Source organism: Carettochelys insculpta, chromosome 1 (assembly GCF_033958435.1).
Source record: "Carettochelys insculpta isolate YL-2023 chromosome 1, ASM3395843v1, whole genome shotgun sequence".
In the NCBI taxonomy this organism is placed as follows: Eukaryota; Metazoa; Chordata; order Testudines; family Carettochelyidae; genus Carettochelys; species Carettochelys insculpta.
In genome coordinates, this window is record NC_134137.1 from 335,553,733 (window position 1) to 335,569,869 (window position 16,137).

Consider the following 16,137-nt stretch of genomic DNA (forward strand, 5'->3'; position numbering starts at 1 on the left):
ATGCTTTACTAAAGTCTAGGTATACCAAGTTCACCACTTCCCCTTTATCCACAAGGCTTGTTATCCTATCAAAAAAGCTCTCTCTTTGGTTTGACATGATTTGTTCCGGACAAATCCACGCGGACTATCACCTTATTATCTTCCACATGTTTGTAGACAGATTCCTTACTTATTTGCTCCATTATCTTTCCCCACACTGAAGTTAAGATGAATGGTCTGTATACTCCTGGGTTGCCCTTTTTTCCCTTTTTCATAGATTTACCCTTTTCCAGTCAGCTGCAATACCAAGTCAATATCGCTGACTGAAAAGTACATAAAACCAGACTTCTCTGTTGAAATCTGGTCACCTAGCAACCCTAACCCACCCCTAAGCCAAAGAGTCTTGCTGTGAAAGAGGAAGTTATTCAACTTGTGCAGTAAGGATGGTTCTTCAAGAGGTATATCCTCATGGGTGCTCCACTCTGGGTGTCGGTGCACCCTCATGCTGGTGCTCAGAGATTCTTCTATAGCTGTGGTTTCCCACGCACCATGCACATGCAGCAGCACCTACTGGTGTTATCTGGCACGCATACAGCGCCGACTCCCCCATTCCTTGTCTACCTGGCAATTAGAGCAGGACACTCCAAAGCAGGAGAAGGAGGGAGAGAAGTGGAGCACCCACAATCATTACTGCACAAGGTGAATAACTTCCTTTTCTTCTCTGAGTAGCGTTCCTGTGGGTGCTTCACTCTGGGTGACTATAAAGCAGTAGTCGCAGCATAGAGGTGGGTTTGGAGCTCAGTAACCACCACAACAGAGAACACCGCTTGGATGGAGGAAGCGATAGAAGATGAAAGAGCACAGCATCTAGCAAACGTATTACTCAAAGACCACATGGTCACCTTGCAATGACCATAAGGGGCATGTTCTTAAGAAAGGTGGTGGTAGAGGACATAGCCCAGGCCGAGTGGGTGGTGACAGCTCCCAGCAGCTCCCTATGGTGAATCGCGTAAACAGGTGTGAATATAGGTGGAAATCCACTTGGAGAGCTATTGAGAGGAAATGGGCAAACCCTTAGACTGCTGTGCAAAAGACAGGAAGAGCCTCAGAGATTTGTGCCAAGGCTTTGTATGGTCAATGTAGAAAGCCAAAGCCCAGCAGACGTCCAAGGTGTGCCACGTCACATGCACAGAGGGGAAGTGCAGCTTTTGGAAAAACATCTGTAAGTGGATAGGTTCGTTGATGTGAAATGGAAGAAGGAACCTTAGTAAGAAACCTGGGGTGAGGTTGAAGGGTGTGTTTATCCTTGTAAAGACAGTGTAGGGAGCCTCGGCCATAAGGTCAGCAAGTTCCCCTACTGTCCTAGCTGACGTGATGGCCACTAGAAACAAGACTTTATTATGGACAGTTGAAGCCAGAAACGTGTCGCCAGAGGTTCAAAAGTTGGTTTCATAAAGCAATGAAGTACATGGTTAATGAGACCAGGGAACAAACTGATAGGTAGGTGTTTTGGAGACCCATCAACAAAATTTGATAATTCAATGGGAACCCACAGAAAACAACTGACGCTCTCTAACTCTGTTGTTCACAGAGAGGAGGAAGCTCAGTCTACAGGCAAGGACGGCAGAGAAGGAACCGAGAAGCCTGTGCCATGTATGCGCCAGATAACACAAAGAGAAGCTACTGTGCATACAGAGCAAACCACAGCTGTAAAAGAATCTCACAGCATTAGCACAAGGATACGCTGACACCCACAGTGGAGCACCCACAGGGACACTACATAAAGAAGAACAGGCACAAAAATGCATAATCTACTATATCCTATAGGACACCTGCTGGGGATGATTGGGATGGTGTTTCATCACATTAGACTGACCTTTTTGAATTTTTTATTGTCTTCCATATTCACATGTAGGTTTGCAGATTTAGCCCTCCTGCCAGTAGATAACTAGGTAAAGTTTTTTCTACCTGACGAAAACCTCCAGTAGAGGTCAGATAAGTCTACCATGCTTGACAATAAGGACAATAAGGATGACAATAATATTCCATAACACAAAGCTGCAAATTAGTGGTCAGTAGAAAACAAAGAAGAGTGGAACGCTTTGTTAGCTGATTTGTTTCAAAATATTTTGAATGAACTAGAAGAGCATGAGCTGCTTGTGAAAAACAAAAAGAATTCAGTTCTACCTTACCAGTGAGTTTGGGAATTGCTTTTTCTGGTACAGACCAGGTTAGATGGACAAACTTCTCCAGAAAATACAGCAGAGGCCTGAGAGCTACCTGATCTGACAAAACAGAAGGACAGAGTGCTTGCAGCTGTTATGGCAAAGTTACAGTTGGAGGAGCAAAGATTATGGGTTGCTGCTTTGTCTTACTCCAGCCTCCTATTTACACTGCATTCTATTCCAGAGCAGGGACCCACTTCAAATTTCTGTGACTTTCAGTGCCAGAGTTTAAGCAGTGCCTTTCAAGGGAACAGAGCATAGCATATGCAGGACAATGGGAAAGAGTGACAAGGTGGGTGAGGTATTACTTTTTATCGGCTCAACAGCCATGGGTGAGAGAGACAAACTTTTGAGTTTGCACAGTTCTTCTTCACTTTCAGTTAGTTTCCCAGACCTGAAGATGTCTAGCAGTGGAGTCAGGGTTGTAGTGACAGCAGTAGGAGAGAGGAAGCTTGTTCCTTTGTTTGTCTTTACTGTTACCAGGCTCGAGTGCTTGTGATATTTTATTAGTTTGTTTTTTCCTTGATTCTCAGATGAAATATAGTAGGTGCCTCCTCTTTTACCCCTCGTGAGAGAGCCTGGAACAACAGGCCTGGTACAAAATCTGAGGCCTGAACCAAAGTCAGGACGTGAATTAAAGCAGACACTTATAAATTCACGGTCCAATACATAAACTTCTTAAAGTTATTGCTACTGTACTAGCCACTAAATATTTCCATAAACATATTTCAGTTACTACAAATACATCCTAATCAAGTACAAGAGATATGGCTTGACAAAACCACAAATGGATGTTTTGACCAAGATATCAGGAACTAAGGGAAATAGCAAACAGATGTCAAGAAACATGTAGGCAACATCTACACTAGCAAGTTCTTCCAAAATACTTTTCAAAGGAAGGGGCTCTTTTGAAATATCCAGTGGAACGTCTACACACTGAAAGTGTTCTTTCAAAATTAAATCGAAAGAATGTGGTACTCCTTTCGAAAGCATTCTTCTACTTTCATTTCAGGAAGAGTAACTTCTTTCAAAAGCTTCTTTTGAAAGAAAATGTGTGTAGGCACTCTGCAGGCACTTTTTTTTTTTTTTTTTTGAAAGAACAGTCCTCGTGATTTTTTGACACCTGGCTCATTCTTTCAAAAGAGCCATGACTGTGTGGACACTCTCTTTTGAAAGAGCAGATCATTCTTTTGATTCACTTTTTTGAATGTGGACACACTCTTTTGAAAGAAGTTCTTTTGGAAGAGATCTTCCGGAAGGACTTCTTTTGAAATATTGCTGTACGGTAGCCGTAGCCGTAAAGCAGTATGTAAGTTGAGTATGACAGTGAGCTGTCTCAGTCTATAAACTTCAGGGTATGCTGCCTTAAGTGAATGTCTCCCTCCTGCCTGGTGATTTACAGAGTCACACAGGCTCACAATACTATTAGTCAAAAATTACCATACGATATGCGATACAGATGCTGAAAGTGAGATTAATGCAAGCAGCAACTCTCAAACATTCCAGAATGTCTACAATCATAGTTAGTTGATCTGCGGTAAGTGACTTCATGTGTAGTCTATTATAGTAGCTGGGTTTACAGGTGATAATTGATAAAATCTAAGAGTAGAGGGGATACTAGATAATTCAGAGCCAATTTGGGGTTTGAGCCCTGATGCCTAACAGGCTGCCCTGAGGATAGCATTCATTCACAAATCACTTATTTTAATAAGTATTTTGCTCATGCACAACATTGGCATAGAGCTCCTGGGGAAGGAGGAAGAACGTTGTATTCAAAGTGTCTAATAAAGTCAAAAACTTATCGTATGAAAGCAACAGTAAATAAATTGGATGTGGGTGCAAAAGGCACCCTTTGTTACCCTTATTTATCATGACCCAATACCAGTGATGACACGAGTACTTTGTACCAGCCAGGACAGCCAGTATTGTGTTGAGTCCACTCCTGATGAAAACATTTACCCTTTTCCTTCCGGATGTTGCCTGGGGTACAGCACACACTGGACATACTGGCATTCAAATGGGCAAGAGGTGAGTGCCCTCTTGCCTTCAGTTGGCCAAGCACATATTTTATCACCATCCTGAAGCTACTCTGTGTGTAATCACACTTTTCCAGGTGCTGTTGTATCATGGCATAGCTTCATGAGCTGGGCAGCAGACAGGAAAAACAACAGTGGGCACAGACAATCCATTCATAACCATGTTATTTGAACAGAGAAGGACCTTACTCCCAACAAACAAGTAAATGTCAAATCACTTCAGCACCCTCGCCTGTGCATTCCACACTGGTGCTCATAAACCTGCCTTTATGATTGGCCAATATTTGTATAAAGGTCAAGTATGATCCTTTTCAGTTGACATTTATGTGCTCCTCCTAGTGGTGAGCAATGTCAATTTCATGCACCATTGGTGACCCCAGTACAATTAAGGGACCCCATTCTCTCAAAACCAGTATTACTTCAGGCACAATAGAAATGCCCATCACCCACAGGTAACCACCACCAGCAGCACTGACTGTTTCTCCCACAACAGACAAGAAACACTTCATAGAGCCATTATAGTTAATCAGGTGCCAAGAACTTTGGAATTCACCACCAGAAACTCTAGCTTTTAACCTGAGTTATCTGCAATGCCAGTGTACATGTGGCTACAAGGGTATGAGTCAGGAGCTGCTCTGCAGAATGGTGGCTGCAGACAAACTTGGCTAATCCTGATTAAAGGAAGCTTGAGACAAAGAGGCCTTTATTCATATTAAATGCTATAAGGAACATATTTAGAAGTTCAAGTGTAGCTGCCATTACCTCCTACTTGACAGCTCACAAAAAGCACAATACCATCCTGATTTCCTCATAAATTCTGATGTATACATAGCACTTATTGCAGTCAAGGTTTGTTTAATCATTCCATAGTAGTTAGGAACAAATAAAATTAGTTAATTAAAATCAGAAAGAAGTTGCTTGCCAAACCTGATCCCCATGGGTGAGAAGGCATGACTGAAACAGGCACATATTTGTTTTTTGGATCACTGAAAATATCTAGCTCTATTCTGGGTCCATGTTGGCCAATGTCACGATTTTGAAAATGATACATTTCATTAGTTATTTAAATCTGAAATTTCATGGTAGTGTAATTGTAAGGTTTGTGATCCAAAAGGGAGTTGTGTGTGGAAAGGAATGTGTCACAAGGTTATTGTATGGAGTGAGGGGTCACGGCAGTGCTACCCTTAGTTCTGCACTGCACCACCACCAGCAGCTGGCAGGGTGCCCAACCAATAGCCACTGCTCTCCAGCTGCTCAGTGCTGAAGGCAACGCAGAACTCAGGATGGCAATACCACAATGCCCCTAAAATAAACATTGTGGCCTCCTCGCAACTCCCTTTTGGGTCAGGACTCCCTGTTTGAGAAATGCTGGCCTCCCCTGTGAAATCTGTATAATATAAACGTAAAAGCATACAAAAGACCAGATTTCATGGGCAATGACATGTTTACCATGGCCATGAAAGAACATACCATGAAAGAGAACAACAAAAATAAATGCAGCTTGTCTACACTTGACCCCACCTTCGAAGGGGGCATGTTAATCAGGGCAATGGGAGATTACTTCCTTAGGTTAATGCTCCCCCGTTTCAACTTCGAAGCGTAAAACTTTGAAGTGCCAGCACATGTGTAGCTGCAGGCACTTAAAGTGCTTGTGCTACTTCGAAGTCCCTCTACTCCTCAAAATTAAAGACAAGCCCAAGGAGTGTTTACAAATGCATTCTACTGAGTCAAGTTTACTACAGAACAAGCTATATTCCTCCAGGCTAACAAAGAATGGTCAGATCTAGAAAGTGGTACAGCACTACATTTTAACGATTATATCCACATGTTTCAAGAATAAAATGCATGTTACATGGAGAGCTGATGCTAACACATCATCCACATAAATGTATGTGGAATGCAAAAAAACCGGTCATACAGGAGAAATCTATATCTCTTTTAAGTCCTAGGGGTATTCACAGCCACTGAACAGTCCATTCTCTGAAAGGAGGTGGTGTGCATGCAGTTCCTGAAGCACGGGAACAAATTGCTAATCCATCCCACTGGCCCTCAAACTCTCATGTAAAATAGTGCAGTATGACAATAACCCATACTCTAATCATTGGCTTGAAAAAGCAAGTGCAAAGGGGCTGTGATTAAGAGTTAATGTTCTGCTTACAGATTGTCAAATTTAATTACCCCCAAACACAGATAATTGTGCCATCCCTAATCATATGAGCTGTTAGAGGAAGTAATTTCACATGAAATTCAAGAAGTCCTGTGGCACCTCATAGACTAACCAATATTTTGGAGCATAAGTTTCACGATGCTTCATGTATCTGATGAAGCGGGTCTTTGCCCACGAAAGCTTAGGCTCCAAAATATTGGTTAGTTTATGAGGTGCCACAGGAATCTTGTTGTTCTCTAAGATACAGACTAACACAGCTACCTCTCTAATACTAGTCAACATGAAATCCAGTTTCTATACTGAATGTTCTCTACCTAATATGTGCATGTGCTCTGACTTAGCTTTCTTTGTGGTTCTTAAACACAGTAGAACCTCAGAATTAAAAACAACTCTGGTATGATAGGTGTTCATAACTCCAAAATTATCAATAATCTGAATAAAATATTTGTGGTTATTCTTTCAAAAGTTTACAATTAAATATTAACTTAATACAGCTTTGAAACTGTATTAGGAAGAAAACCACTGCTTTTAATCAGCTTAAATGAAACAAGCATAAACCCACTTTCTTTACCTCGTTCATTGCTTTTATAATTTCAATTTTTTACTAGTTTGTGATTAACTCTGTATGTATTTTTGTGGGGTGGGATATCTGTTGCTGTATGATTAAGTACTTTCAGTTCCAAATTAGCTGGAGTTTGTAACTCTTAAGGTTCTCTGGCGGTGTTTTACCTAGTCATACCTCAATGATCTTTATAATACAATTATACTGATCCCTATTTTACCGATAGTGAAACTGGGGCACAGAGATGCAAAGTGACTTTCACAAAGTCATGCAGCTAATCAAGCGTATAGATGAGCCAAAAATATTATAGGACTCAGCCCTAAAATCCAAACCCTTCCACACTATTTGTAATGCATATATTAAATCCCAATATGAACATTTAAATCTTGAAAAATCAACTCTGAATAGAAAAATTCAGTCCTACAGCCTTATTAACACAAATCAACCCTTTGCATATAATAAAATTATCTGTGTAAGGATTAAACAATCAGAATCTAAATTAACACTGTAAACCAAAATTTCCCTCCCACCCCTATTTGGTTCCACCCATGACTTGTCTCTTAACTGGGCCCAATGTTTAGACTACAGTAAATCCTGAATATACACAGTTTTGACTTGCACTTAACTTGTGTTAACATGAGTCAAAATCCAGGGGTTCCCAGGTACTGGCAGCAACACTTTCCTCCGCCAGCTCCCCACTCCAGCCCCCACCTCCACCAGTTGGGGGAAGCCGGGTGGGCAGAGAGACGCACTGCCACAGCAGCCCTGGTTCTTTTCCTGTCTCCAAGGAGCAGAGGGGAGAGGGGAGCCACGCTGCCCCTGGTTCCCCTCCACTGGCTGGAGCCAGGAAACTGAACAAGGCTGCTGCCCTGCTCAGCTTCCCGGTTCCACAAGTGGCAGGGAGACAGAAGCCAGGAAACTGACCAGTCCTGCTGATCTGGTCAGCTTCCTGGCTCCTGCAAGTAGCCTGCAGCCTGGTTCCTGTCTCCCCTCAACTTGCACAAAAATTCAAGTTATGCCAGGGCTGCAGTTCTGCAACCCCTGCGTAACTTAAGCGTTTACTGTATTTTGGCTAATCATCATCAATGGACCTATCCTCCAGAAACTTACCTAATGCTTTTTTGAAACCTGTTGCAGACTTGGTCTTCACAATGCTCCCTGGCAAGGAACATCCACAGGGGAAGTAATCTTTAATCTAACCCCAGTACAACAGATTGAACAATGTTTTAGTAGGAGAATGATTACAAAAAGGAAAAAAAACTACAAACCTGAAAAATTGTTCCTTGCAACAGTAATTCTATTATAATCAAACAGACCACTACCAAGTGAGTAAGCATTTGCAGGAAAGGTGCTAAATGGGCCTAAATCCTGCATATGCTTATGCACGTCTTTTACTTTACTTATGTGGGCACACCCAGTGATTTCAATAAGAATATTCCAGCAAGTAAAGTTAAGCACATCCACAAGTGTTCAAGAGGTCAGGGCCTTACTGAATTATTTCCATACCAGTGAGGCATAAGTGAACTCAAGGACTTGAAGTATTACCTGGTTATCAGTAAGGAAGTGAGGAAACAGATTAATAGAGCCAGATGAGCAGCCAGAAACCACCTGATACAAGACAGGCCTCGCGAGGAAAACAAGAGAACACCAATGACCATCACATACAGCCCCCACCTAAGGCCTCTCCAGCACATCATCCGTGATCTGCAACCCATCCTGAACAATGATCTTTCACTCTCACAGATGTTGGGAGGCAGGCCTGTCCTCACCTACAGAGAGCCTGCCAACCTTAAACACATCCTCACCAGCCACTACAAATCACGAATCAGTGACGCCAGGCCTGGAACCAGCCCCTGCAACAGTCCTCACTGCCAACTCTGCTCACATATCACCAGTGACATATCACAGGACCTAACATCAACCATACCATCAGGCACTCCTTTACCTGCACATCTACTAACATAATATATGCCATCATGTGCCAGCAATGCCTCACTGCAATTTACATTGGCCAAACTGGACAGTCTCTCCATAAAAGAATAAATGGCCTTAAATCAGACATCAGGAATGGTAATGTACAGAAGCCTGTGGGAGAGTGCTTCAATCTCCCTGGACACTTAGTGGCAGATTTAAGGGTGACAGTTCTAAAACAAAAAAATTTCAGAAATCAAATGGAGAAAGAAATCTCTGAGCCGCAATTTATTTGCAAATTTGACTCCATTAACCAAGGATTAAACAGAGACTGGGAGGGGCTCTCAGCTTACAAAGGCAGCTTCCCTGCCCTGGGTGATATCTCCCCATTAGACTCTGACAAAGGCTCACATTCCCCCGTCTGATCTGAGTTGTTTTTTCCTCTTTTGATAAGTACTATTGATACTGGGCAATTTCCACCTTGCTGAATAGACCTTGTCAGCTCTGGCCCTCCCTTTTACTGGGACTCATTCTTTAAAAACCCTTCTGAAACCACCACCCCCCCCCACTCATGCATCTGATGAAGCTGGTCTTTGCTCATGAAAGCTTACGCTCCAAAATATCTGTTAGTCTATAAGGTGCCACAAGACTTCTTATTGTTCTCGAAGCTACAGACTAACAAGGCTACCTCTCTGATACTGGTTATCCAGTGTTTTTACTCCTTGACAAGAGAGTAATTTCAGTGCAAGCCATTTATACAGGTTGGTGTATTTTCATTTAATTATTATTAAATAACTCTTTACCTGTACATGACATTTTTCATCAGTTATCAAAGACCTTTACAAAAGTAGGTAGGTATCATTACAGAGAAAAAGCTGCGTTAGCCAGGATGTTGGGGGGAGGGTGGGTGACAGTGAGTAAAAACTCCAGATAACTAAGATGGAGAATCTGGGTGTGGAAGGGGGCTCAGGAGAGGGGATTGGGGTGGCTGCTGGATCTCTGAGGCACTCATCTTCAGTGGCTCCCTTGAAGTAGTGACATGTTCCTGCTGCTCCTAGGTGGAGACATGGCTAAGTGGCTCTCGCACTGTCTCCACCCACAGACACCACTTCCACAACTCCCATTAACTGCAGTTCCTGGGCCATGGGAGCTGTGGAGGCAGTGATCATGGAGGAATAAGCATGGAGTCCCGCCACCCTGCCCCATGACCATTATAGCACCTCAGAGCAGTAGAGATATGTTGCTGCTTCTGGGGAGCCATGCAGAACCACACAGTGATCCTGCTAGCCCCACACCAACAAGACTATAAAATGGATTTCCAATCAAGTTCAGAAATGCCAGTATACATGTTGGTCAAGTGCCAGACAACTCAGCTTTGACTGTACCAATTTTACACATGGAAGAACTGGGTGAAGTCCAATACGTAGTTAATGAGTAAGGCAAAAACAGAATCCACGGCAAACAGGGCTTTACACTATCTAGCAGAATCTAAGTACTACAGTGGCAGATGCTCCAAGATTCATGATCTATATTTACCTTTCTACTTCACAATGAAAGAAATAGTAAATCTGGAGATTGAAGAGCTCAGATCATTTAGACTCAGATCCTGCTATGAGAGCCATAAGAATGTACCCAAATGCAGATCTGGTTCCTTAGCTCATCCTACTACCAATGCAAGATTGGTCCCTACAGTAATATCTTCAGTGTTTTGTTGACTGTCAGATTAATCATATAAACTTCCCTAGTGATACTTTATTATCAATTACAGAACATTTAGTAAAATGGCACTTTTAAAAAAATTCCTTCTTCTTAACCACAGCATTTACACCTTCCCCAAGAAGGTAACAGATATGTCTAAATTAGGAAACTTATTTAAACACAGTGCAATCATTTTAGTGTGAACAGTTATATTAACATAATGGCAGTGGTTTTGCTATTCCCATAAAAGAAAATCAGTAATTATACTAGCATGATTTATTTGTGTAACTGCCTCCTCAACGGGGCTTTTACAACTGTAAAGCCATACTGCTTTAAAAAAAAAGTTAGCTCCCTAATTGACATAGTTATACTGGTAAAACTAGGTTTTTAGGGAAACTGGAGTTTTTCCACTGTTGTAAGATTGTAGCCTGATACCAATTCTGATGCCATCAAAGTAATATATAAGGAAAAATGAGCTGAGAAAAAAAAAACCCTATGCCTACTTACTATGCACCAAGAATAAAATGTTAGGAATACATTTCTATATGTGACAGCATAAAGATGGAAAAGCTAACCAAGGGATCACAATCCAAAACTGAAATTGAAGGGCTAATTCCACTTTTCTTTTCTTTTTTTTTTTTGGGGGGGGGCGTTATACCAATGCTTCCTGCGGGTACTACTGGAAATCGAAAAAGCCCATTTCACTTACCCTTATTAATAGCGAAGGCCTCAATCGCTCGAAGCACATACCCAGACAAAAGTTACCAGCCATCTGCATACTGCAGTTCTCACCCCCGTCTCGGGGACACAGGCACCCGCAGCACTAGTTGGGAAAGTGGCCGGCCATGCACACAACTTCATCCGTTATTCAGTCGCCTGGCGCCAGCAGCCAAACTCATTTCCTTTCCATCCCACCTTTTGGCCCTGGGCAATTTTAAGCCTTTTTCCACACCCCTCCCCGGCGGCAGGGGACCGAGGCGTGGTGCATCCGAGCCCCATGTTTTCCCTTTCAGGTGCGTGAATTTTTCTGGTACCCGGCCCGGGGGAACCGAGAAAGCGGAGCAAAGTGGGCGGAGGCGCTGAAACTCCCGGGGGCGGCCGGGCGGGCAGGGCGCAGGCTGCCGGCTGGGAGGAAGACTGGGAGGGCGGATGGTGTTGGTGTCCGACCGAGGAGGCGTTGGCGGGGCAATGGGTTCTGCGGGCGGCAGGAGCGGGGAGGCAGCGGCGCCGGGACGCTCGGCGATCCCGGCGGGAGGAGCCAGGGGAGGCCGGCGGGCGGTGGCCAGGCGAGAAACAGAGACGTGGGGGGGAAGAACAGAGCGGGGGCCGGTAGGAGGGAGCCGGGGGCGGGACGCGGCGGGCGCGGGGTGGTGGAAGCCGAGAGCCTCTTACCTGCGCTGCGCGGCGGCTGCGGACCCGGCCCCTCTTGCGAGGCGGCGGCGCCTGCGGACGCGACCGGAACACTGAGGACAACAGAGGCGCAGGAAACGGAGCGGTGCTGCCGGCTCCCGCGGCCGCAGCCACACGGACGAGGAGAGCGCGCGCGCGAGACCGCCCCCTAGTGCTGGCGGACTCAGCTCGCGCCGGTCCCCGGCCCCCGCCACACCCCCACAGCCTGTTCCCCAGACCCTGCCCAGCGCCCCATCCACACAGCCACAGCCTCTTCCCCACACACCGACACCCACTCCACTGCGGACTCCCGCATTCCCCTCCTCTGCACGCTTCTTCCTTGCAGCTCTTTCCCCGCACACCAGTGCACACCCCCTTCCCACTGCCGCACCTCTGTTGCACACTCCCTCCCTGAAGCCCCTCCCCTGCACACTGGACTAGCATCAACCCAGAATATTCCTAAATGTGGCTTATTTGTCTGGGAGCAGGTTGGTTCTTAGGGTTATCTTTTTTGTTAAAGCACTCGGGGCCTGCTTGGGGCCCTAAATATAAGTACTTAATTAATCATTAGTGTATTTATGAGCTCTATTAAGCCTGGGTGTACCAGTCACCTGCATGTCCCAATCATCGTCTTTTCCCTCCTAAGATATGTGTCATATGTATATTTTGCAAGCAGGATTTTCCACTTTGGTACAATCATGTTTACAAAACTTTTTTACAAGTTATGTGCGTTAGCCCATTTCTCTCTTTGCCTCACCATCCCTCCTCCTACCATCCTACCATCTTCACAGCCATGAAGAACATGTCACAGATGATGAAATAAGCCCTTCCCTCTGATATCTGATCTCCCATGCTACTGGAAAAGCACCCAGTCAGGAGCTCCTCGCTGCTAGTTCAGGCCAGGATGAGACAGAAGGGAGTTGTCCTTCTGTGGCTCTTGGTGGGGAGATCAGACCCACCTCTAGAGGCAATGCAGAAGCATCCTCACTTTTGTGTTGAAGCAACCCTGGAGTTGGGCTCAGGGCTTCCACCTCCTGTGGCTCCAGCCAAGGCTTGGGGCTCCTGAGCTTGGGGCTCCTACACCCATGTCAGCAGGCAGGGTTTCAGGGTGCATGTGTAACCCACACACCTAGATGTGGTTCATTGTCCCTTTTAGTGGTACCTATACCACTTACACAGAGAAAGAATGTCTTCTTTTCAGCCTTATATGGGAGCCAGCTGGCTTTTAGCTCAAACTGTAGACCCTCCTGCACTAAGCTCCAGAGATGTCAGGTTTGAGTCTGCCTGTGGGTGATTACATATGGTCTCAGGGCTTCTGCCTCTGGTGACTACTTACAAGACTCAACTCTGGCTTCTATCTGTGGGCACTCAGACTCAGGGCTTCTGTGCTGGGGCAGGGGTGGTGGGTATTTTTGGCAGTGCAGGGGTGGGGTATTTGCCTTCCTAAACTGCCCACTGTGGCCCCACCCACATTGTTCCCTAGGAAAGGCCCCCACCTGCTGTTCGCAGGGAGCTGGCTGGTGTGTCTCATGAAGGAACTTGGGACAGCTGGAACTGGGGTGCATTGCTTGCTGGGCATGCTGGGCTTGGCCGCCTGAGCACTAGGACTGAGGGTGCTGCAACCATGCCTCCTGGCCACCAAAGCAATGGGATGGGGCAGAGCTACCCCACTGCCTGGCTGCCCAGAGCCCCAGGGCTGGGGGCACAATGACTGTGTGATCTAGCTGCTCAGGTACCAGGGTTATGAGCACTGAGGCTGCAACACGCAGAGGCTTAGGCCATGTCCCCTTGTCCCCAGCCATCTGGCACTGATGCTGTGGGGGATGCTTTGACCTCCTGTGGGGGAGAGTGGTAGAAGAGGGAGAGGTGCTGAAGGGGAGTGGTGGGGGCTCAGGCACAGGGGGAGGGCTGGGGAATAGCCTGTCCAGGTGGCTAGGACACAGACTGCCCATGCATCCAGGCTTGGGGTTTCAGCCCCCACAAGTGAAATCGGAGCTCAGGGCATGTGGGCTTCAGCCCCGGGTGTCCTACTGGGGCTTGGTGTGACCCAAGGGCTTCTACCCCCAGGGCTTTTTCTGGGGCTCCAGTGCCCCATTTTCCCGGGGCCCCCAAATTTGCCAGGGGCCACTGTGTTAATCTATCATTGGCCAGTACCAGCAGCCAGGAGCCTCCAGCAAGGTGCTCCCAAAAGCACGGTACCCAACTCCGCATTCAGGAGCCTCCTCTAGCTGCAGTGTGCTCAGCAGCTGCTGCCGCCTGAGCCCAGCTCTGAAAGCTACTCAGAAATGAGGGCAGCAATCCTGTGACCTACCCATGACAATATAATCCCACTTTGGGCTGAGACCTTTGGTCTTACACCACCGTGACATTTGAAGATGTACATATCAGATATAATAAATTTGACCAATTTTAAAACCCGGGGGCTATGAAATTGACCAAAATGGATCATGAATTGGGTAGAGCACTACTCATTACTTCAAGGGAAACAGTAAAGTTAGTGGGGTATAATGTGAGGAGGAAAATTGCTAGTGCCCATCATTTGCAGTGAGAAAGGGCCAGTGAAACATACATAGACACTATCACCACGGCTACCATAATCCAGCCCCACACCCCTACCCCAACCTTCACACCTTAGTGCCCTCTTCACCCCTCTCCTGTTCTGCCTACACACATGCACACTCTCAATTAGCCATCCTCACACAAGGGCTCGTCTCAACCTCTAAACTACTGCTCAGCCCCTCACTCGGTTTCACCCCAGTTCTCCCTCTCTTCCACTGACCCCCAATGGAGCCAACCCCCACCTTCAACCCAGACTCTCCCCAAACCCTTCCCCACCAACTGTATTTTCTGGGGCTGCAGACAGTTGGCCTCCCCGACACCAGGCCCCAGTGGTGACGTAGGACAGACACCCCTCTCCGCCGGTACAAACCTGCAGGGTCCTGATGGTGTCCAGGTGGCCATGGCTAGAACGCAGTGTGCTCTGACTATGCCCCACATCCCACTGGAGTTTTCAAGAGGACTCACGGGCAACTAGAAGAGTGGGGGAATTCTCCATATGGAGAGTTAGCTTGTTATCGCTTTCTCACTGTAATCGTGCCCTCTGGCTAGGATCAGCCAATGAGAGTTTGCTTTGATAGTGAGGTCACTGGAATGCTCTAACTTGCTGCTTCATTGGTTGGGAGCAGTGTTCCCCGTCAACTGAGTGCTTGGGAGGCCATCCAAGACTGTTTCAGATGCCAGTCAGCTGATTAGCAGAGAAGCCACAGCCATCCACAGTGGGCAGCCTGTGTTTCTATTGCTGGTGCAGATCCAGACGTCTTGGTGCACATAACATTTATTTTGCCCCTGGATGGAAAAAATTAAAGGGACCACTGGCTGAGAGTACTTTGTTTTCGTGATCTCCTGCTGGACAGTTTTAGAGCTGAAGTCAACAGGATCTCCATCTTGTACAGTATAATTTATTCAGGTAAAAGTTCATAAAACCCAAGTTATTTTTTTAGACCATTTGTAATTGCTATTGCTCTGAACACAAAGATGGTATAGACCTGAACTTGGCCTACCCATCCATTTCCACTGATACTTCCTCTAACATTTCACACACTCTAATCCTCATAAACACACTGTTCACATTTTTATATTCAAGAAGAGCAGAGTACGTATACTTTTCTGTTTTTAAGTTTCTCTCCCATTCTGTGTAAATTCTAATAGCAGCTCAGGAAAGCATTTTAATTACAGCAGACCTTTGATTTAAAGAACTAATGGGGGAAGGGGTGTCCATCCATGCTGAAAGTCCGGTAAATCCAAATCTTGAGGACTGGAGGCACCTTGCAAGGTGCACTAGGGAGCGCTCGTCTCAGATCTGGGAGGAATGCAGCGGGCTCAGGAGAGAGAGCTCGGCGATGGGCTTTTTGGGCTGTTTACAGAGCAGCACTTCTGGGCTCACCTGCCACGAGCTGCTCATCACCCACCCAAAGCTGGGTACTCTTGAAGAAACTAAGTTTCCCTGGAGATGCTTGGGAAGTTTCCTCAGCTGCTCTGGTGGCCCCAGCCTCAGCTGTGGCTCCTCCAGCCCGGGTGGCACCAGCAGTGGTAGTGGCTCTGGTGACTATAGTGAGTCGCCAGCATTTATTGGGGGGAGGGGAGGCGGGTGCTGGTGGATAGTGTCCATTA

The 16,137-nt window shown here is 46.0% G+C and overlaps 1 protein-coding gene across 3 annotated transcripts in view; it reads right to left on the reverse strand.

Moving 5' to 3' along the window:
- Positions 1-15,019, reverse strand: part of FAM3C (FAM3 metabolism regulating signaling molecule C) — a 53,434-nt gene extending 38,415 nt beyond the window's left edge. The window contains exon 1 of one of the 3 annotated variants that reach the window (XM_075015073.1): positions 14,897-15,019. The gene's annotated coding sequence lies outside the window, so the exon portion shown is untranslated. Of the gene's footprint in view, positions 1-11,970; positions 12,197-14,896 lie in introns of those variants that run through there. The other 2 variants (XM_075015081.1, XM_075015066.1) reach the window with 2 other exon arrangements.
- Positions 15,020-16,137: the final 1,118 nt, after the last annotated feature.